Genomic DNA, 21,611 nt, shown 5'->3' with positions numbered 1-21,611 from the left:
ACCTCAGCATCTGTTTGTGTCTTAAACTGATGGCCATGGAAAGAAACAGATAAACTAGTTTGTGCTGAGGTATGACTAGTTAAGTATTATGAATGTGCTAACCCTCTCAGGGGTATGTGCATTTTAATAGAGGACCAGCAGTCCAGAGGCTGGTCTCACTCCCACTGTGCCTTCCTAACAGCAGCAAGTCTATTTCCAGGCAGCCGGTGACCAGGGCTGAGAACTTGCCCCAGACCACCGACCTCCCCACTGAGAAAGCAAGCAGACTCACAGTTTTTCAGTGTTTCAGGGAGCCTGCAGCAGCAATCCAGTTCCTTCAAAGGGTCTCTGGATTCTCTTAGCTTTCCTAGTATGTTGCTGTGGTGGTACTTGGAGCAAAAGTTCATGATATGAGTTTTCACACACGGCTCTGTGTGCCAAGCGGGTGCTGCAAGCTAGTTCTGCCTCTATCCGCCATCTTAAACCTAACCCCTCCCATGTTTTTTTTTTAATTTAACTTTTATTTTAGTTTCAGAGGTACATCTGCAAGTTTGTTATATGGAAAAATTGGTTATTATGAGAGTTTGGGGCATAAATGATTTCATCACCCAGGTAATAAACTTGGTTTCCAATAGGTTAGTTTTTATAACTTCACCTTGCTCCCATCCTCCACGCCCAAGTGGGTGCCAGTGTCTATTATTCCCTATTCGTGTCCATGTGTACTCAGTGTTTAGCTTCCACTTATAAGTGAGAACATATAGTGTTTGATTTTTCTGTTCCTATGTTAGTTTGCTTAGGATAATGACTTCCAGCACCATCCATGTGGCTGCAAAGGACATGATCTCATTTGTTTATGGCTGCATAGTATTCCATGGGGTATATGTATCACATTTTCTTTATCCAGTCTACTGTTGATAGGCATTTAGGTTTATCCCATGTCTTTGTTATTGTGAATAGTCTGCATCGAATATATGTGTGTCATGTGTTTTGTGTCTTTATGGTAGAGCAGCTTATATTCTTCAGATATATACCCAATAATGGGATTGTTGGGTAAAATAGCAGGACTGTTTCAAGTTATTTGAGAAATTTTCATCCTGCTTTCCACAGTGGGTCCACTAGTTTACATTCCTACCAGCAGTATAAACATTCTCTTTTCTCTGCAACCTTGCCAGCGTCTATTATTTTTTGAGTTTTTAATAATAGCCATTCTGACTGGTGTGAGATGATATTCATTGTGGTTTTGATTTGCATTTCTCTAGTGAATAGTGATCTTGAGTATTTTTTTCATATGCTTGTTGTTCATGTGTATGACTTCTTTTGAGAAGTGTCTGTCCAGGGACTTCATTCCTATGAAAATGCTAGTTAATTATGCAAGTATTAGTTGTTGTTTCCAATAATAGATTTTTTTTTTGAGCTGGAGTTTCACTCTTGTTGCCCAGGTAGAGTGCAATGGCGCGATCTCAGCTCACTGCAACCTCTACCTCCCAGATTCAAGCAATTCTTCTGCCTGAGTCTCCTGAGTAGCTGGGATTACAGGTGCATGCCACCACACCTGGATAATTTTTTGTATTTTTAGTAGAGTTAGGGTTTCACCATGTTGGCCAGGCTGGTCTTGAACTCCTGACCTCAAGTGATTTACGCACCTTGCCCTCCCAAAGTGCTGGGATTGCAGGCGTGAGCCACTGTGCCCGCCTTCCAATAATAGATTTTTTTAAAAGCCTTATAATAATCAATATAGGACTAACATTTTCAGCTGTGTGATTCCTTATCATTTTCTTGGATGTAAAAGCCTTGTGTCAAGTACTATATCTTAGAAATCTATGTTGCATTTAACAAAGTGCTTTCTGTAAAGTAAGCAATTAATAAATGCTTGTTTAATTAGTAGATACAGTTTTTTGTTTCATTTTGCTTTCTATGTTTTCCTTAGGATATGGGGCATTAAGCCAATGGGAACTGTCTCTTAAAAGTTCTTATATGTAAATGTTGATGTCAAAGTCACTATTTTTGCACAAATAAACACATTTACCTAATTTGGTGAGCATTTATAGAGCCCTGCCTATATTCAAGGGCCCTGTGCTGATCACTGGGCATCTGAAGAAGTATGAGGCACTGTTAGTGCTGTCTTTCTTCCCTAATTGGGTCCTAGACCTTATGTTAGTAGAGCTACCTCCTAAGGAGGCCACCTGTGCTGTTGAGGTTTCATGTGAAGGCAGTGCACTGAAATGTATAGCCTAGGACTGGAATTTAGAGTGAGCCCTGAGAGATCATACACATTTTTCACTTGTTGGGGAATGTCCTTAACCAGAAATAGATAGTGATTTCAGATACTTGACCTAAACCTAACTTCCTCATTTGAATTAAGTATACTAATAACTATTATTGAGGCTCTGAAATGGTGTTGAATCTTCCTGGTTGGGAATTCAGATGCTGATTTCTGAAACAGAGTTTTAAAGTTGAAAGATGAAAAGGGAACAGAACAATAAACAGAACCTTAGAATGAAGAGTGATTTATCTAGTCCAACCCCCTCCCACCTCACTGCCACCCAAGATTGTCCCTCAGCCATCCTTAGAATATGAAAATAAATCTATTGCACTGTCCACATGACTTGCTACTATATGAAAATCCTTGCCATTGGAGAATTTTTCTATATATCTTACCTAAATGACTCTTCATGAGTTTTGTCAACAGTTTATCAGCAATGTGCTCATGAAAATTGTATCACTTTAGCCTCCTTGACTTCTAGACCAGCAGTTCCCAACCTTTTCAAATGTGACCCCTTTTAGTATCAACTTCTGTTGATAAAAGTACAGAAGCCCTCACATCTAATACTTTTATTTATGCTTTTATTTATTGAGATATTAGACAACACATACTTGTAGGTGACATGGATTCTTAGATCTAAATAACTCTACCCTTCATCGCCACTCTCACTTCAGCACAGGTTGATGCAGTCCTTAGTTTGGAAAACAGTTTTGGTTTAAATAATCCCAACCCTTCTTTCACTTTTTTGGACATTTTTTCTTCATGCTTTCCTTGCATCTTTCTTAAAATGCAAAGATTACATTGGATATATTATTAAAATAATGTCATTACTAGTGCTGTGTTTAAAGCTGACTTTTTCTTCCTCGCCACTGATATAGCAGTGCCAACTGTGGACTCTCTTTAGGATGAACACTTTAGTAAAAATAAGCCCTTAGAACACAAGTGTTATAACATGTAAAACACTTTTCTATACCTACGTGGTAACCTACAGAGAACAGCAGTTCTGAGACTTTTATTTAGTCTTGTGGGTCCCTTATATATTCTTACAGATTATTAAAGACACCAAAGAGCTTTTGTTTATGTGGGGTTTTGTTATTGATACTCACTGTCTTAGAAATTAAAACTAAGAAAATTGTAAAAGAACACATTAGCTGTCAGAGCATCATCACGTCTTGTAGGCTCTGGAAAACTCCAAGGTATGCCCATGAAGAATGAGTGTGAAAGAGACAAATAGCACTCTTTAGTATCATAATAATAGTTTGACTTTGTGAACTCACCAGTATAATGCATATTCATAACACAGTCCCTAACATCTAAAAACTTACACTCTAAGGTCCAACATAAATACTAATAGATGATGCTGAATTCTAGCTTAACAGTGCTTCCTACAATAATACTAAAAATATATGAACTTAGACAGAGGCCGGCGTGTGTTTATTAACCACTTGGTTTTGCTTAGTCTTTTATTACTTACCTTGGAGAATTGCCTCTGCTGATTTGCAGTTTATAAGAAGTAGCCCTATGAAATGTTTTATTATAAGTTTAACAATGATGTAGAATACACTGTTTCATTTTATGATGATCCTTGGGTAAAATGGTACATCTATGGGAGAAATAATGCCACAGTAAAAACTATACTTCTCCTCAGAATTAGGTGTGTTTGTATCTTATGGCCACTATAAATTTTACAACTATGCTTTCTGGTCTGCTTTGGCCACCAGGAAGACAAGAGCTGACAATCCAAATTATTATAAATTCTTCAAGGCCTGATGTCGTCATTTCTATGTAAGATTTTCCCTGGCATTATCTTATTTCTGAAGTCTCGTTTTTCCTTTGTTATGATTTATTTTTCTTAATATATTTTATTGTGCATTTGTTAATATGTTTTGTTGTGTATTCAATTGCCAGTGGGGATGAATGAGTAAGTGAGAAAAGAAGATACTTGATCCAGTTGAGAGGGACTACTTGAGCACCTGGAGTGGTGCAGACCAAGCAGGGTCACTGTATCAGCTTTCATTAATGAAATGGCTCTTAAGTGGAGATTAGGAGGGAAAGGAAGTGGGTTGCTGGAGAGGCGGGGTGTTTTATGTGAGAGATCGGCTGTAATAAAGATGCAGCTGTGGAGTGAGTGAGTGATGTCCTGAGCACAGTAAGGAGATCTGCCTGACGTGGTACTGCACCTCATTGCCTTAATATGTTTTCATTTGATTGAAGCAGCAGCTGAGGAATAGTTGTTCTTGAAAAGTGCAGTAACCATTTCCAATTAAGGAAGGACTCTTACTTCAGTTTCTAAAATAAATTAAAAGCGAGAAAATATAAAGTCTGAGAGACCAATTAGGAGAAAGTTCTAGTGGTATATATAGAAATAGGCCTATTGGCATATGCAGGTGAAGGTATGAAGAAGAATCTGTGAATGGCAGTTATTTTTTGTATCTGTTCCAATTAAAATTAATTCTCCGTAACAACAACTTATTGACCGCTGCTCACCAGGTCTGCCTTTTTCATCACTGTGTGCAGAACATACCACAGTATACAGCACAGAGTATGTGCCTCATAATGTGTTGAATGGATGAAATGGGTTTCTGCCTCCAAAGGAAATGGGAAAGAAAAAAACACAGGCAAGGAAATAAAATGAAATATGTATAAATTGCTTTGAAAATGTTTTACCAAAAAGGACAGTAGCCAAATGACTGCTGGATTAGCAGTCATTGAGGAAACCCATGAAAACAGCGGCAGAAGCAGATGTGCAACTGCTCTGCCTTTTCACACTCTAGTGCAGCACACGAATAGTCCTGGAGCACCAGAGCCCTTCAACTGTGGGATTTGTAAGTTACCTAGTTGGTGCAGCATTGGCTCCTCCCCTGGTGTCACTGGGAGCCAGGACACAATAAAAATATGTTATGTTGGAACTTTGATGCCAGCCTCATCTTGCCAGTTCAGTATTTGTGTTTGCAGGTATTATCAGCTCTCCTGGTATGATTGAGAGACTGGGGTCCAAGCCTTCAGGTTGAATGGAATTGATTGTCTTAAGGATTGGGTTAGAACTCTTCCATAGCACTTGTCAGGAAGCCAGTTCCTTTTTCTTGGATGCCAGCTTCCAAGAAAAGATCAGTCTTTAGCAAAATAATCCTTCACTCTCGGCTCAGAAGCCTCATTGAGAGGGTATCCTGTAAGCATCCCAGCCCACTCTGCTAGTAATCTGTTCTACTTCAACATGTAAGACCCATAAGGCAGACCAGTGATATCACTATAGGACATAGTAGAAGATGGTTAGGAATGGCTGGGTGATGACCAGGGTGCAGATTGTGTTTACTAAAGGCTGATTGAGAAGTACTATTTTCAGTGGTGTGCTTATAAATGTTTAACAGTGCTGGGTTGAAGGGAGGCTCTGACTTGTAGCATTTTGCTAGTTTCCATGGTGTAAATACTCCCAACATGACCAACTTTAAGTTACCAATGTGATTGAAAGTAGAGTTTGGAAGAGAGGCATAGTAGCCCACTGTTATGTAGTATTTTAGCCATGCAGATACATGATAAGAGACATAAATAACCTCAAGAACATAGATAATTATTAACTAATAAAATGATTATGAAGTGACAGATTTTGAGTGTTTTATCACATTTGTTTTTAATATAATTTAATTTTAAGTTGACATAATTTTATGTTTAATAAAGACCATATTAATAATTGGCTTCTGGAATTTCTGAAAATTCAAAAACCCATTAAGTTGGCAAGAGCTAGATCTAGACACTACTAGATAAGAACAGCCTAGAAATACTTCTCAGCTTTTGTTCTGAAAGGTTCCAAGACTGGCATCCATGGTTCCAGTGCCAGTGTCGAGGAAAGACTTACTAAGTCCTACAGTATTGCTTCCAAGTCTCTTTCAGTAGCCAGGGAAACTATCAGCCTGAAGACACAGTGAGTTGTGCTGAATGGCTTGCTTATAATCAGGTCCTAGTATCTATGACTGACAGTCGGCCTCATTTGTCAGTACTGGACGGTACAACTCCATGCATCCAGGAGGCTGGGAGGTACTGAGAGCAGAGTGGTAGTGTCAAGAGACACTGAAATGACTTCCAGCTCTCTCCTGCCATATCCACTACTAAGTAAGAAATTCAGTGATAGAGTCACTGAGAACTCCACCACTGCTGGGTGTTGGGAAGGGTATACTGAGTATTTCAAGACAATCTAGGTAACATTTTTCATGGAGGGATTCAAGCATAAAACAGTTAATATGCAGAAATGAAGGAGAAATGTTTATATATCAGAAATGAGTCAGAGAATACTGAAGAAAGAAAGAAAGGAAGACATAGCTTGAATCGGGTCTTTAATGATGACCAAATAAGAAGTTGGGTCTTTAATGATGACAAGAGAAGACTGATCAGGTAGCAGTGAGGTGGGAGTGAAAAGATGAGAGAGGGGACATTCCTGGTAAAGGAAGCAAGGTAGACAAAGTGTAGGAATGTGAAAGAGCATAATGTGTATAAGTATTGTTCAGGTGACTTCTTGGGTACCTAGGTAGTAAGCAGACAGGAATTAGAAATAAGAATGGAGGAAGAGGAGATTCAAGGCCAGGTTGTTGAGGGCATTTTATGCCATGCTAAGGGTTTCCAATTTTTCCTTGCAGTAATAGCAAGAACTTAAAATGAGCAGGGATTTGTGTTTTTGAAAGAATTAAGAAAACACCTCTGGGCACCACTCCATTTCCTGGGGATAATGGGTAAAATTTCCCAAGTTAGTGCACAGGCTGCTGGGTAGGGCTTGAGGCTTTCCCTTTGCCTCCTATTTCAACACTGTGGTCTTTCAGGGCTTGTCCTCAACATGTTCTTAAAAGGAATGTTTTCTCACTGCCAAAACAGTAGTCTTCATATTTATTCTGTTCCATTCCAAAAGGTAAATTGAAAAAGCAACATACCTGCAGCCAAGAGAATTAATCTTTTATCACCTAAGTTACTGCCCACTGCTTTTCAGTTTTAAAGTTAATTTAGTGTGCATAAATGGCTATGAGCCCCTGGAACTCTCTTTATGTTTGCATCTTAAATTTATCAGACCCTTCTTCTGCCTATAGTTCTAGAATTTTCTTTGACTTATTTTCTTCAAGAAATGTATTTCTTTAAATTGGATTGCAAATTTGTAATACACACAGCCAAAGGCTTTTAAAACCATTCTTTTTGAAAAGGACAAGTTACTTGAGAACTTGAGAATTTTTAAAGGAAAAAGTTAAAATAGATGTCAATGGAGGATGCAAATATGAATATAAAATATGAAAAGCATCTAGAGGCTGGAGCTTCTTAGGGGAGCTCTACTTCATTTAAGGTCATATTATCTGGCACCATTTCAAAGCTTTGGGTTACTCCATTTTGTAGTTAGAAAAAAATTATAAAGTTGAAATATTGAGCTCTTTACATGACCATTTTGCTAGGAGCCCTGGATGAAGCTATTCTCTATTAGATCAATAGCTTTAGTGTAAGCTTGATTAATACCTTATTGGAAGAAGTGACTATCTGAGATTAGGTTTAAGTTAAACTTCTTGACCCTAGCCTGGTCTTCTGATTGGGTGCATAAATTGCAGGTGGTTCTACATTTCCACAGATGTCAGATTAGGCAGAAACGTTAAAAACCAGCAAGCTTCCAAATGTCCTTCTGGAATTGGCCTCCTAGGGTCATGTAGACCAAAGAGATCTTATCACAGAGGTCATGAACTGATTCCTGTGAGCCAAATCTAGCTCATAGGCATGTGGTTTGCCCCACACCACATTTTTATGAAGTTGAATTGGTTATTTTTTAAAATTTGAAGAGTTTAACAACAACGAACTTTTGTGTCCTGCTTTTTTTAGCTATTGGGACAATCCTGGGCCTCATTCTTTGAGCAGTTGGCTAGACTTAAGTAGCTGCTGCCCCTTTTGGGTGGGGCAAACATTCTCTACTTTTTCACAGTCCCTTTCCAGGGTGCTTCAGCCATTTTTGCTATTCACTTGGCTTCAGTATACCAAGGTCATGTTTAAAACATTAAATAACGGTTATTGCATGGGCACCAAACAGTTAGAAGGAACCAGACTTGTGCACCATAACAGGGTCCTGGAGCATATCTCTGTTAGGCTAGACATCACTCTTTTAGTTATGGGATCATGGGAAGGTGCAGAAAGTCCCAGGGAAGAGGTTGGGGAGGGATTTTGGTAAGTGAGGTGCTGAGAGGCATGGGTCATTAGCTTTTTACCAGCTAGCATGGAAGTATTTATAGTGTTTAAAAACCTATGGCACAGTGGGATCTTCTAGGAAGTAGACCCTGGAGGTGGAGATTCACATGTAGGACATTTATTAAGGGGTGCCACTAGGATCAATATCTGTAGAAGAGAGAGAAAGGAAGCAAGAATGAGCAGAGAGAGAAGTTGAGCTGCAAAGCAAAGCTGGGTGTCAGCCTCAAATGGCTCCATGAAGAGCTCTGGAGCTGGAATGCTCCTTTATAATTGTTTCCTATGGGATCAAGATGGCCAGGCCATTCTACTCTGACATACATCACTCATTGAATGTTGGAAGAGACTTGCTCTTGAGCAAGGCAATCCTCTGCCACTGAGGCAATCCATCAAAGGAGTAAGAAATGAAAGATGTTGGCCTGGATCACCTGCAGCATCTGAAACACGAAATCCTTCATTGAACATGATCTAGGCAGGACACCAGAGTGATCACAATCAGCAGCTGTACCAGTGACAATAGATGTATATCAACTCTGCCTTTAGCCCCTAGGGTGTGACGCCTGGCCTATAGCTTACCCCAGGCTGTGAATAAAATCTCTGGACTGATTCAGAATTAAGGAAGTCCTAACCTAAAGAGTGGAGTTTAATGCCATGCTATGCTCTAGCCCAATATCCCAATATTTGCTGACTTGTAACTCAGTCACTACAGAAATTGTTTTCATATTCACATAGTTTTAGATTGTCAAACTTTTACCATTCTGTGACTAGAAATTGAAATCTATTCTTTTTTTTTTTTTTTTTGAGATGGAGTTTTGCTCTTGTTGCCCAGTCTGGAGTGCAATGGTGCGATCTTGGCTCACTGCAACCTCTGCCTCCCAGGCTCAAGTGATTCTCCTGTCTCAGCCTCCTGAGTAGCTGGGATTACAGGTGCATGACACCACACCCAGCTAATTGTTGTATTTTTAGTAGAGACGAAGTTTCATCATATTGGTCAGACTGGTTTTGAAATCCTGAATTCAGATGATCCGCCCACCTTGGCCTCCCAAAGTGCTGGGATTACGAGCGAAATCTATTCTTACATTTTATTGTAACCTCAGAAAAGAATGCTTTTTTGAGGACTAGAATTCTGTCTCTTTTGTCGTCCTCTCCTTTCTGTTTCCCAAATCTATAAGACTATGGTGCTTACCACACAGTGAATAATCAGATGTCTTAAACTGTGATTTACATAATTACTAGTATAAATCTTTTTCCTTAATTTATTTCATTTTAATCTGTTCATGAAGACTGTTACCCAGGTATTTAAAAGAATCTCACTCCATTATTTTAAGGATAGTGTTTCCAAAAGAATTTTAGAGATCCTGACCCAAAATAGTTATATTTTTTTAAGTGGTTCTGAAGCAGTGGTCCCAAGTAAAAAAATGCAGTTCAAAACACATCGTAAGTTTGTTATTTTCCAAATTCTTATTAAAGCATTAATACAAATGGAATTTTGCTACTAGTTCTCTGCTTTCTCTCATCCTGGACAGGATTAACATTAATTGCTAAACTATAAAATGATTTATTATAATTTTATGTTATATTAAAGATATAGAATATGATTGTCCTTTGATGTCAAGTACTAAAGAACCTGCTATTATTTCAGTTGTGCTGGTTTTTATCTTCCTTATCTTTCATTCGACTTTTCAATTCATCTCATAAACATTTAATGAAAACTTACTGTGTATCAAGGGTTGTTTATAATGGGATTTGTAATTCAAAAACCTTCTCTGGTCTGAGAATTTTAGAAACATAAAAAGAAGGAGGGAGGGAAACCAACTGATAGTATAAAAATAAATCTGGCATTTATTAACAATTAACCAATTTCTTTTTTCTCTTAATACTTTACTAACTGTACTTTTTAAATTATTGTTTTATTTTTTCCTGCATATATATAAGGTATACAACATAATGTTTTTTATAATTACTAGAGTCAAGCGAATTAACAAATCCATCTACTACATAGTTATCTTTTGTATTTATGTGTGTGGTAAGAGTACCGGAAATCTACTCTATTAACAAATTTCCCGTATATAATACAATATTACTAATGATAGTCCACATGTTGTACATTAGATCCTCAGAATTATTCATCCTTCATAACTGCTACTTTGTGCCATTTGAACTACATTTTCACATCTCCCATGAAAATGGGGGGTGGGGGTTGCTACCATTTGCATGGAATATCTTTTTCCATTACTTTCCTTTTAGTTTATGTACGTACTCAGATCTAAAGTGCATTTCTCGTGGAAAACATACAGTTGGATCTTTGTTCCTTACCCATTCAGCCATTCTGTATCCTTCTATTGAGGAGTTTAGTCCATTTACAATTTAAGTAATTATTGATAGGGACAGATTTACTAATGCCATTTTGTCAACTGTTTTCCATTTGTTTTTAATTCTTTTTTCTCTTGCTCTCTTCTTTAGTGTTTTCTGGGTTTTTTTTTATATTGATAAGTTTTTATTCTTTTGCATAATTTCTTTTTTTTTTTTTTTTTTTGAGACAGAGTCTCGCTCTGTGGCCCAGGCTGGAGTACAGTGATGCGATATCAGCTCACTGCAACCTCTGCCTCCCAGGTTCCAGCAATTCTCCTGCCTCAGCCTCCTGGGTAGCTGGGACATGCCACCACACCCAGCTAATTTTTTGTATCTTCTAACCTAGTGATCTGCCTGCCTTGGCCTCCCAAAATGCTGGGATTACTGGCTTGAGCCTGGCCAAGTAACTTCTATATTTTTTTTCTTTGTTGTCACCAAGGGGCTTACATAAAATATTTTAGAGTTGTAACTGTCCAATTCATGCTGATAGCAACTGAGCTTCCTTTGCTTATAAGAACTCTCTGCTTCAATAAAGGGGATATCACCATTGATTCCACAGAAATACAAACTGCCATCAGAGATTACTACAAACAACTCTATACACACAAACCAGTAAACCTGGAAGAAATGGATACATTCCTGGACACTTACACCCTCCCAAGCCTAAACCAGGAAGAAGTCGAAACTCTGAATAGACCAATAACAAGGGCTGAAGTTGAGGCAGCAATTAATAGCCTACCACCCAAAAAAAGCCCAGGTCCAGATAGGTTCACAGCCGAATTCTACCAGACATACAAAGAGGAGTTGGTACCACTCCTTCTGAACTTATTCCAAACAATCCAAAAAGAGGGAATCCTTCCAAAATCATTTTATGAGACCAGCATCATCCTGATACCAAAACCTGGCAGAGACTCAACAAAAGAAGAAAACTTCAGGCCAATATCCATGATGAACATAGATGCAAAAATCTTCAATAAAAAACTGGCAAATCAATGGCAACAGCACATCAAAAAGCTTATCCATTAAGTAGGCTTCATCCTGGAGATGCAAGGCTGGTTCAGAATACACAAATCTATAAACGTAATCCACCACATAAACAGAAACAAAGACAAAAACCACACGATTTTCTCAATAGATGCAGGGAAGGCCTTTGACAAAATTCAACAGCACTTTATGCTAAAAAGTGTCAATAAACTAGCTATCGATGGAATGTATCTCAAAATAATAAAAGCTATTATGACAAACCCACAGCCAATATCTTACTGAATGGGCAAAAACTGGAAGCATTCCCTTTGGAATCTGGCACTAGACAAGGATGCCCTCTCTCACGACTCGTATTCAATATAGTATTAGAATTTCTAGCCAGAGCAATCAGGCAAAAAAAAGAAATAAAGGGTATTCGATTAGGAAAGGAAGAAGTCAAATTGTCTCTATTTGCAGACAACATGATTGTGTATTTAGAAGAGCCTATCATGTCACCCCAAAATCTCCTGAAACCGATAAGCAACTTCAGCAGTCTCAGGATACAAAATCAATGTGCAGAAATCACAAGCATTCCTATACACCAATAACAGACAAACAGAGAGCCAAACCAAGAATGAACTGCCATTCACAATTGCTTCAAAGAGAATAAAATACCTAGGAATACAACTAGCAAAGGATGTAAAGGACCTCTTCAAGGAGAACTACAAACAACTGCTCAAGGAAATAAGAGAGGACACAAACAGATGGAAAAACATTCCATACTGATGGTTAGGAAGAATTAATATTGTGAAAATGGCCATACTGCCCAAAGTAATATATAAATTCAATGCTATCCCCATCAAGCTACCTATGACCCTCTTCACAGAACTGGAAAAAAACCTCCTTAAACTTCATATGGAACCAAAAGAGAGCCCGCATAGCCAAGACAATCCTAAGTAAAAAGAACAAAGCTGGAGACATCATGCTACCTGACTTCAAGCTATACTACAAGGCTACAGTAATCAAAAGAGCATCATACTGGTACCAAAACAGAGACATAGACCAATGGAACAGAACAGAGGCCTCAGAAGCAACACCACACATCCACAACCATCTGATCTTTGACATACCGGACAATAACAAGCAATGGGGAAAGGATTCTCTGTTTAATAAATGGTGTTGGGAAAACTGGCTAGCCATGTGCAGAAAGCAGAAACTGGACCCCTTCCTGACGTCTTATGTGAAAATTAACTCCAGATGGATTAAAGACTTAAACATAAGACCTAACACCATAAAAACCCTAGAAGAAAACCTAGGCAAAACCATTCAGGACATAGGCATAGGCAAGGACTTCATGACTAAAACACCAAAAGCATTGGAAACAAAAGCCCAAATAGACAAATGGGATCTAATTAAACTCCAGAGCTTCTGTACAGCAAAAGAAACAATCATTAGAGTGAACCAGCAACCAACAGAATGGGAAAAAAATTTTGCAATCTACCCATCTGACAAAGAGCTAATATCCAGAATCTATAAAGAACTAAAACAGATTTACAAGAAAAAAAACAAACAAACCCGTTCAAAAGTGGGCAAAGGACATGAACAGACGCTTTTCAAAAGAAGACATTTATGAGGCCAACGAACATATGATAAAGTGCTCATCATCACTGGTCATTAGAGAAATGCAAATCAAAACCACATTGAGATACCATCTCACACATCTCACATCACATTATGAATGGCGATCATTAATAATCTGGAGACAAGAGATGCTGGAGAGGAGGTGGAGAAATAGGAACACTTTTACGCTGTTGGTGAGAGTGTAAATTAGTTCAACCATTGTGGAAGACAGTGTGGCAATTCCTCAAGGACCTAGAAATAGAAATTCCATTTGACCCAGCAATCCTATTACTGAGTATATATCCAAAGGATTATAAATCATTCTGTTATAAAGACACATGCACACATATGTTCATTACAGCACTGTTTACAATAGCAAAGACCTGAAACCAACCCCAATGCCCATCAATGAAAGACTGGACAGGGAAAATGTGGCACATATACACCATGGAATACTATGCAGCCATAAAAAACAATGAGTTCATGTCCTTTGTAAGGACATGGATGAATCTGGAAACCATCATTCTCAGCAAACTGACACAAGAACAGAAAATCAAACACCACATGTTCTCTCTCATAGGCAGGTGTTGAACAATGAGAACACATGGACACAGGGAGGGGAGCACCACACACTGGGGTCTGTTGGAGGGGAAAAGGGAAGGTGCAGTGGGGGGGGGGGGGGCGGGGGTATAGGGAGGTTGGGGAGGGATAGCAGGGGGAGAAATGCAAGATAGAGGTGACAGGGTAATGGAGGCAGCAAACTACATTACCATGTATGTAGTTATGCAATAGTCCTGCACATTTTGCACAGGTACCCCAGAACCTAAAGTGCAATAAAATATATATATATATATGAACTCTCTGCTTTAACCTCTTCTTCTACATATGCTATTAACATCCCTATTTACATCTGTTTATATTATGTATCTATTAACATAAATGAGTTATACTTATTTTAATACTTGTGTCTATTAATTTTTATAGTAGAATGAACATATTTACCTACCACTATTATAGTAACACAGTATTCTATGTTATTTTTTGCAAGTGGGTTCCCTACTCTGATACTTTGTTTCAATTTGAAGAGCTATCTTTGGCATTTCTTATAAGCAAATCTAGAGGTGATAAACTCTCTCAGCTTTTGTTTGTCTGAGAGATTCTTTAGCCTTTATTTTTGAAGGACAAGATTGCTGGATATAGCAGTCTTGGTTGTTGGGTTGGTGGTTTTTTTCTTTTTTCAGCACTTGGAATATATCATCCAACTCCCTTCAGGCCTGCAAAGTTTCTGCAGAAGCAATGTCTGATCATACTACAGAGATTTCATTGTAAATAGCAAGTCACTTTTCTCTTGCTGCTTTCAAAATTCTCTCTGTCTTTAACCTTTAACAATTATGTGTCCTGGTGTGGGTTTCTTTGGATTCATCTTGTTTGGTGTCCTTTGGGCTTCCTGGATCTGGATGTTTATTTTCTTCCCAAACTGGAAATTTTCAGACATTATTTTTTGAATGTTTTTCTCTCTCTCTTCTCCTTTTGTATATTCCATAATATGTATATTGGTTCACTTGATGGTATTCCACAATTCCCTTAAGCTGGCTTTACTTCTTTTCGTTCTTTTTTCTTTTTGCTTCTCTGACTAGATAACCTTCGATAATCTGTTTTTCAGTTAGCTTATCTTTTCTTCTGCTTGATTCAGTCTTCTCTTGAATCCCTCTGAGTAAAAACAAACAAGTAGGTTTTTCTCTGCTCTCACACTTCAACAACAATCAATAATAAAGCCTTCTGTGACAAAATGTGTGTTGGGGGAAAAGTTGGTTTCCTCGGCACAACAAGTAAGCAATCAGCTCTGCAGTAGATACCAGTTTGGTGTCATCTAATTCAATTCCATCACTTCTACTGGGACATCCTACAGATTGGGGACTCAGTCCCCAAGACTGTCTTCCCCAACCAACTTCCAATGCCAGTTGCAAACCACAGGTTATTTTGCCTGTACTCCTTACTTACTGGCTATAAAGTGGCAGTCTCACAACCCTCTTCTCAGGTTCAATTAATTTGCTAGAGTGGCTCATGGAACCTGAAAACACTTGCTCATGTTTACGAGTTTATTACAAAGTATATTTTAAGAGATAGAAATAAACAGCCAGAAGAAGAGATGCCTAGGGTAAGGTCAGGAAGGGTCATGATGGAGCTTCTGTTCTTGTGGAGTTGGGGTGCACAACTTTTCCGACATGTAGATGAGTTCTTGTTCACCTTCCTGTAAGCTTTCACATGTATAGCTACCTAGAAGCTCTCTAAATCCCATACTCTTTGGCCTTTTATGGAGACTGTCATTGGATAGTCATCATTAACAATCATATGGAAATGTGATTGGACAAAAAGGGTATTAGCTAGCATTACCAGACTGAATGGAAAACCCAGAAAGGCCTGTCTGTTCAGATTCTTCTTAGTCTCTCTCTGCAGCATTCTTTTCTCCAGGAAATAGGGCAGGACCTTTTTTGAAATGAGAATATTATGACCTACAATCAGACAAAGTAGGTCAGAGAATTTCTTTATGGCCAGAGGCAGGGGAAGACTTAAGTGTATTTTTAGTTTCTATTGCCTGCTGTATGGAAAAAAAGTAATAGGTGAATAGAGGGTAAGAGAAGGTCAGAGAGAGAGATACTGTTTTCTGAGGCCTGCTTCTAATGTCTAAAGCACCCCAGCATTATAATAAAAAACTGTAATAAGAGCTAAGGGAGTTATGAGCCAGGAACTGTGGACAAAATAATATCACACCCCTCTATTGTTTTTTAGTCTATTTATTGTATTATTTATTTCTATGATTTCTGTTTGGTACTTTTTAATATTTTCTATCTTTTTGTTGAAATCTCACTCTGTTCATGCATTGCTCTCATAAACTCAGTGAGCATTTTTATGGCCATTATTTTTAATTCTCCATTGGTCAAATCACTTACCTCCGTTTCCTTAGGATCAATTTATAGAGATTTATCTTGTTCTTCTGTTTGAAACATATTTTCCTATTTCTTTATTTTCCTTGATTATCTAGTGTTTTCTTTAAATTACATAAAGTAGCCATCTGTCCCGGTCTTGTCAGATTGGCTTTGTGTAGCAGAGGTACCTCACCTACCAACTTGACCAGAGATTTGAAGTGCCGCTTAAACTTTTGCGCTTATTCAAACCACCAGTTTTGTTCTTAGTGGCCCTCAGTAGATTAGGGTGTCCCAAGTCCCAAGTTAGTACCCAAGACAGAAACTTGTCCCTCAAGAAGCAGCTAGACATGTTGGGGCTCTAGCTGAGTGGTCCATCTTCCTGTCTGCACAGGGATAAGCTGGGAGCTGGGCTTTATACCTCACTCACTGGGCAGTAAGCCGGTGAGAGGATCTGTGGCAAATGCTTGTGCTCTATTTAAGTAAGACAATGCACTCTTTAAACCTTTACTTTGCTCTCTCACCCCTAGAGGTCTAGCAAGTGGCATGTTCTCATGAGCTGTCCTGGATAAGTGAATTAACTGGAAACTTGGTTATGTTTCTGGAGTGAAGAGCAGGAGGAAATGCCCTCATGCCTGTTCAGACTCCCAGAGGTCTACTAATTGCCTGCTCTAGCTCCCTGATGCAGGCTAATTAATAGCTTAATCCATGGGCAGCAGCTGGTGAAGTCAGAATATTATGTATGTCGTCTAACTCCATCCAGGGAGAAACTGAGAGCTGGATTTTTTTGCTTGCTCAGTCTGCACTGAGTTTGGGAAACTAGCTGCTGGTTGTGCACTTGAGCCCATTTAAAACCACTTCTTTGTTTCTTGTGGTCTTGGGCACTCATAAATGCCAGACCCCCTTAGCTCCCAGAGCTAGGTGATTTAAGGCCAATCTCTCAGGTGGGAGCTGTATAAGTTGGGGTGCTCAATGTATGGACAAACTCTTCCAAGGACAGGAGAGATTAGATGCCTGATTTTATCATTGGCTTGAACTGGGGGAGAAGGCATAGGAAATGCCTACACACTAGTGCCCACATATCCTTTCAGGCTCCCAGAGGTCTTACTAATTACCTGCCCCATTGGCTCTTAGTCCACTTAGTAATGCTATAATAAATATCTGTTGCTGGTTAATTTATAAAGAAGAGAAGTTTATTTGGTTCATGGTTCTGCAGACTATACAGGAAGCGTGATGCTAGCATCTGCTTCCAGTGAGGGTTTCAGGCTGCTTCCACTCATGCTGGAAGGTTAAGGGGAGCTGGCATGGAGAGTTCACATGGCGAGAGAGAAGGGAAGAAAGAAAGAGGAGAAGGTGCCAGGCTCTTTTCAACAATCAGTTCTTTTATAGAAACTAAGACTGAGAACTCACCCACTGCCAGACAAGGGCACCAAGCCTTAAATGAGAGATCCCCCTTATGACCCAGACACCTCCCAAAAGGTCCACTTCCCACACTGGGGATGAAATTTCAGCGTGAGGCTTGGTGGGGCCAAACAAACCACATCAAAACCAGGCTCCCAGTTTTAGACTAGATTGAGCTTAATCCTTGGGCAGCATCTGGGAAAGTTTGCAGTAAAACCCCTACCAGAGAGAAACTAGGAGCTGGCCAATATTGCCTGTTCACTCTGTACTGAGCCTGAGGGAATTGGAGTAGGAAGTGCTTGTACACCTGTTTAAAATTGCCACCTTGTTCTCTGTGGTCCAGGGATACTTTCAAATGCTGAGCCCTATCTCCTCCAAGAGCTAGGTGAATTGGGGGGCGCTGTGGTCTGGCTGTGTCCCCACCCAAATCTCATCTCAAATCGTAATCCCTACATGTTGAAAGAGGGACTTGGTGGGAGGTGACTGGATCATGGGGACGGTTTAGTGAGTGAGTTATGACCAGAGCTGATGGTTTTAAAAGTGTTAGCAGTTCCCCCTTTACTCATTTTCCCTCTCTCCTGCTACCATGTAAGATGTGCCTTGCTTCCCCTTCACCTTCCACCATGATTGTAAGTTTCCTCAGGCCTCCCCAGCCATGTGGGACAGTGAGTCAATTAAACCTCTTTCCTTTATAAGTTAGCCAGTCTCAGATAGTTTCTTTATAGCAGTGTGAAAACATAATAATATAAGAAGCAAGTCCCTCAGGGAGGAGCTATAAAAGTCAAGGTGCCATATGTGTGGTCCTAACCCTTTAACTTCTAAGAAGATAAAGTTAGGAGTTGGGTTTCCTTCCTGATTATAAAGTGATGTGCCCAGGGTGAGATTTTTGGTGTGAATTAACCAGTTTCTTAAACATCAGCTAGGTATGCCAAACTGTGCTAAGGGCTAGGGAAAAGGCTTTGTTACCCTTATTCTGAGAGAGCTTATTGTGTAATTAGGAGTAAAAAACTAACACAAAATCATAGCAAATAACAAGGCAACGTAATCAGTTGCTAAATGTTATGGTGGTATATAAATGATGGTAGAATTTAGAAAACTGAAAGGGGACAAGGTAGACAAGAGTGGTCAAGAAGGCTCCCTAGAGGAGAAGGAACTTGATTTGGGTATAGAAGAAGGGGCTGGGGACTGGGTGCAGTGGCTCACACCTATTATCCCAGCACTTTGGGAGGCTGAGGCTGGGAGATCACCTGAGGTCAAGAGTTCGAGACTAACATAACCAACATGGAGAAACCCTGTCTCTACTAAAAATATAAAAATTGGCCAGGTGTGGTGGTACATGCCTGTAATCGCAGCTACTCAGGAGACTGAGGCAGGGGAATCACTTGAACCTGGGAGGCCGAGGTTGCAGTGAGCCGAAATTGTGCCATTGCACTCCAGCCTGGGCAACAAGAGCAAGACTCTGTCTCAAAAAAAAAAAAAAAAAAAAACAGAGAAGAAGGGGCTGGGATTTGGGAAGACAAAAAGAAAGAAGAGGGCCATTCCAGTATCCAGCTAATGACAGATAGAGGCACAGTACATGTATTAAAATGAGAATATCAGAAGTTTGATGTTGGTCAAACTTACTAATAACTTTCCCCTAAGAACTCTGAGTTTGAAAACATTCAACACCTCAATCTACCTTCAAGATTTCCCGGCAAAGTGAAGAGGCAAATATCTTTATTACTATACAACTGAAGTTATCTGCTTTGTCAGTTATGATTTGGTTAATTCTAACTACCTACTGGGCAACCTAGAGCAGTCAAAAGAGCCAGGAATTCATTCAAAAGACCAAAGTCTGCGTTGTCTGGCAGTGTGAGGAGGAGCAAATCACTTCATCTCTTTCAGCCCCTGTTTTCTCATTCAGGAATGAAAAGTAGAGCCTTATCTATTTGACCAGGTTATTATGCTATTAAATTATATGAGTAAATATGAAAATTCTTCTTGAACAATAAAACACAAATTTTAGTTGATACTTTTGTTATCATCTACACTAGACCACATTTATATAAGTAATTTAAAAATAAAAAAGGATGGGGAATCCATTTTTATGTCATGGATTTGATTTTTTTTTCCTAGTAAAAAGTTAATTGTTTAGCAGTGTTTTTTACATTTCAAGTAGCAACCATCATATTGCCATGAAATTTATTTAGTGACCCCTAACTAGTTATTTTTTAAATGTGATAGCATAGAATGAAAGTATAGTGTATATTGTACTTTTTAGGGCAGTAGATTATATCATCCATCATAAATATAAATGTCATTTAGTGACACACAAAGACATAAGTGACATGCATACTGGTCAAAATGTAAAATATATTTCTTCTTGTGAATTGTTGTCAAAGAAGATAGCCACTGGTTAATAGTATAGTATTTCAAATATAAAATGCTCAGTCTTCATATTTTGAACCCTCAAATTAAACTAACCAAAAAAATAAATTTCAGAAAAAAGTTCTATTATGTAAAGAAAGTGAGATTTTGATGAAATGAGGCATGCTACCACATAGTCTTCATTTTTTTCTTATGTCTCTTGCTGAAACCGAAATTCTGTCTTTACTTCTGCTGCTCAAGTATAGAAAGCAAAGGGTTTGATTTTGTGTTTCCATCAAAATATACATGCCTAGAAATTCATTGTACTCTATTTTTTCTGGCAGCTCTTGAGTTATTTATTTTAACTATCAATCAGTATTATATAATTAAAAAATAAACTTTTCCTCTGGGTTCAGGAAAGAAAGGGATGGCATATGTAAAAACGATATAACCAGGAAGAGCGTAATAATGTCTATATACAAGAGGGTTGATATAGTTAAGGAAACCAACCAAAGATGGTGAAGAACCCAGAGCTAGGAAAAGGGTACTAGCTCCCAGGCCTGAAAGGGCACAGTGTCTTAGGTCCCAGATGTGACACTGAGCAGTGGGAGAGAAGCAATATGACTAGTGCCATGATGGGAAACCACAGTCTCTTCAGGAAACAGGGAGAAACATGGAGGGGATAGGTGCCAGTGGCTGAACCCAATGAAGACAAAGAGTTCTGGGTGATGTCGTCTGTAATGGCCAACTTCCTGGGGCACAGAGCAGGGATGAGGAGAGTGGAAAATGAGTTTAGGGCAACAAATAGGGAATAACCAGAAACCTATTCTATAAATGACCATTTTCCATGTCAGATGGTGGCATATAGCCCTTCAAATCAAATTCACTTTCCTTCCACTGTTTTCTAACTGTTGAAGTGCTGTCTTTTACTTCATGCAGTCTACAGAATACCCTGTACCGTCCTGAAAGAAGAGAAAGGCGAGAGAAAACGTTAGTAAATTTGTTGTATAACTTGTCAAATGATTTAGCAAATACTGAGTTAAGGAAATAGCTGTACTTAGAGATTGTTTTTTAATCTGCATTTATGCGATCACAATATGCCTGATTTTGCAGTTTGATGTTGACAGGAAGTAAACTCTGAGATGGAAGCAGGATGTTTATTAAGGATCAACACCTGTGGAGAAGAGCCCCAGCTGAACCCACAAAGGGCTCTGGAGTTAGAATGTTCCTTCAAGTTGCCAACTAACCTCCCACTCCCACCTTGGCTCATATCGCCAGGCCTTTGTATTCCACATCATCATCATTCTGTCATTGGATCTCAGATATAAGCTAAGGAATGTGACCTTGGCTTAAAGAGGCAATCCTTGAAGGGGCTAAGATTTTAAGGCAGCAAACACTTCCTTCCTTGAAGGAGGTTGGGGCAAAGCCTCACAAAGTCCATCATACCTCCCTTCATTCAACATACTTCTAAAAATATACATTATGGGATAAAAATGGTTTCCAAGTTTTGAAAATTCTGCTTATTTGCAGGAAGAAGGGACATCAGTAGTTGTCGAGAATCTAGATAC

At 39.0% G+C, this 21,611-nt stretch overlaps 1 protein-coding gene and 1 long non-coding RNA gene across 3 annotated transcripts in view; both read left to right on the top strand.

Moving 5' to 3' along the window:
- GHR (growth hormone receptor) overlaps positions 1-21,611 on the top strand; it is a 300,742-nt gene that overhangs the window by 148,058 nt on the left and 131,073 nt on the right. The gene's annotated exons all lie outside the window — the stretch shown is intronic.
- On the top strand, positions 12,760-18,943 carry LOC116552209. The gene is made up of 3 exons (XR_004269277.1): positions 12,760-12,770; positions 15,232-15,235; positions 18,734-18,943. It is a non-coding gene; the product is annotated as an uncharacterized LOC116552209 (long non-coding RNA).

This window comes from Sapajus apella, unplaced genomic scaffold, assembly GCF_009761245.1.
Source record: "Sapajus apella isolate SASKATOON/1434 unplaced genomic scaffold, GSC_monkey_1.0 scaffold11, whole genome shotgun sequence".
Classification (NCBI taxonomy): Eukaryota; Metazoa; Chordata; class Mammalia; order Primates; family Cebidae; genus Sapajus; species Sapajus apella.
The sequence above is the reverse complement of the archived record's forward strand: the minus strand, read 5'-3'. Positions and strand labels throughout refer to the sequence as shown.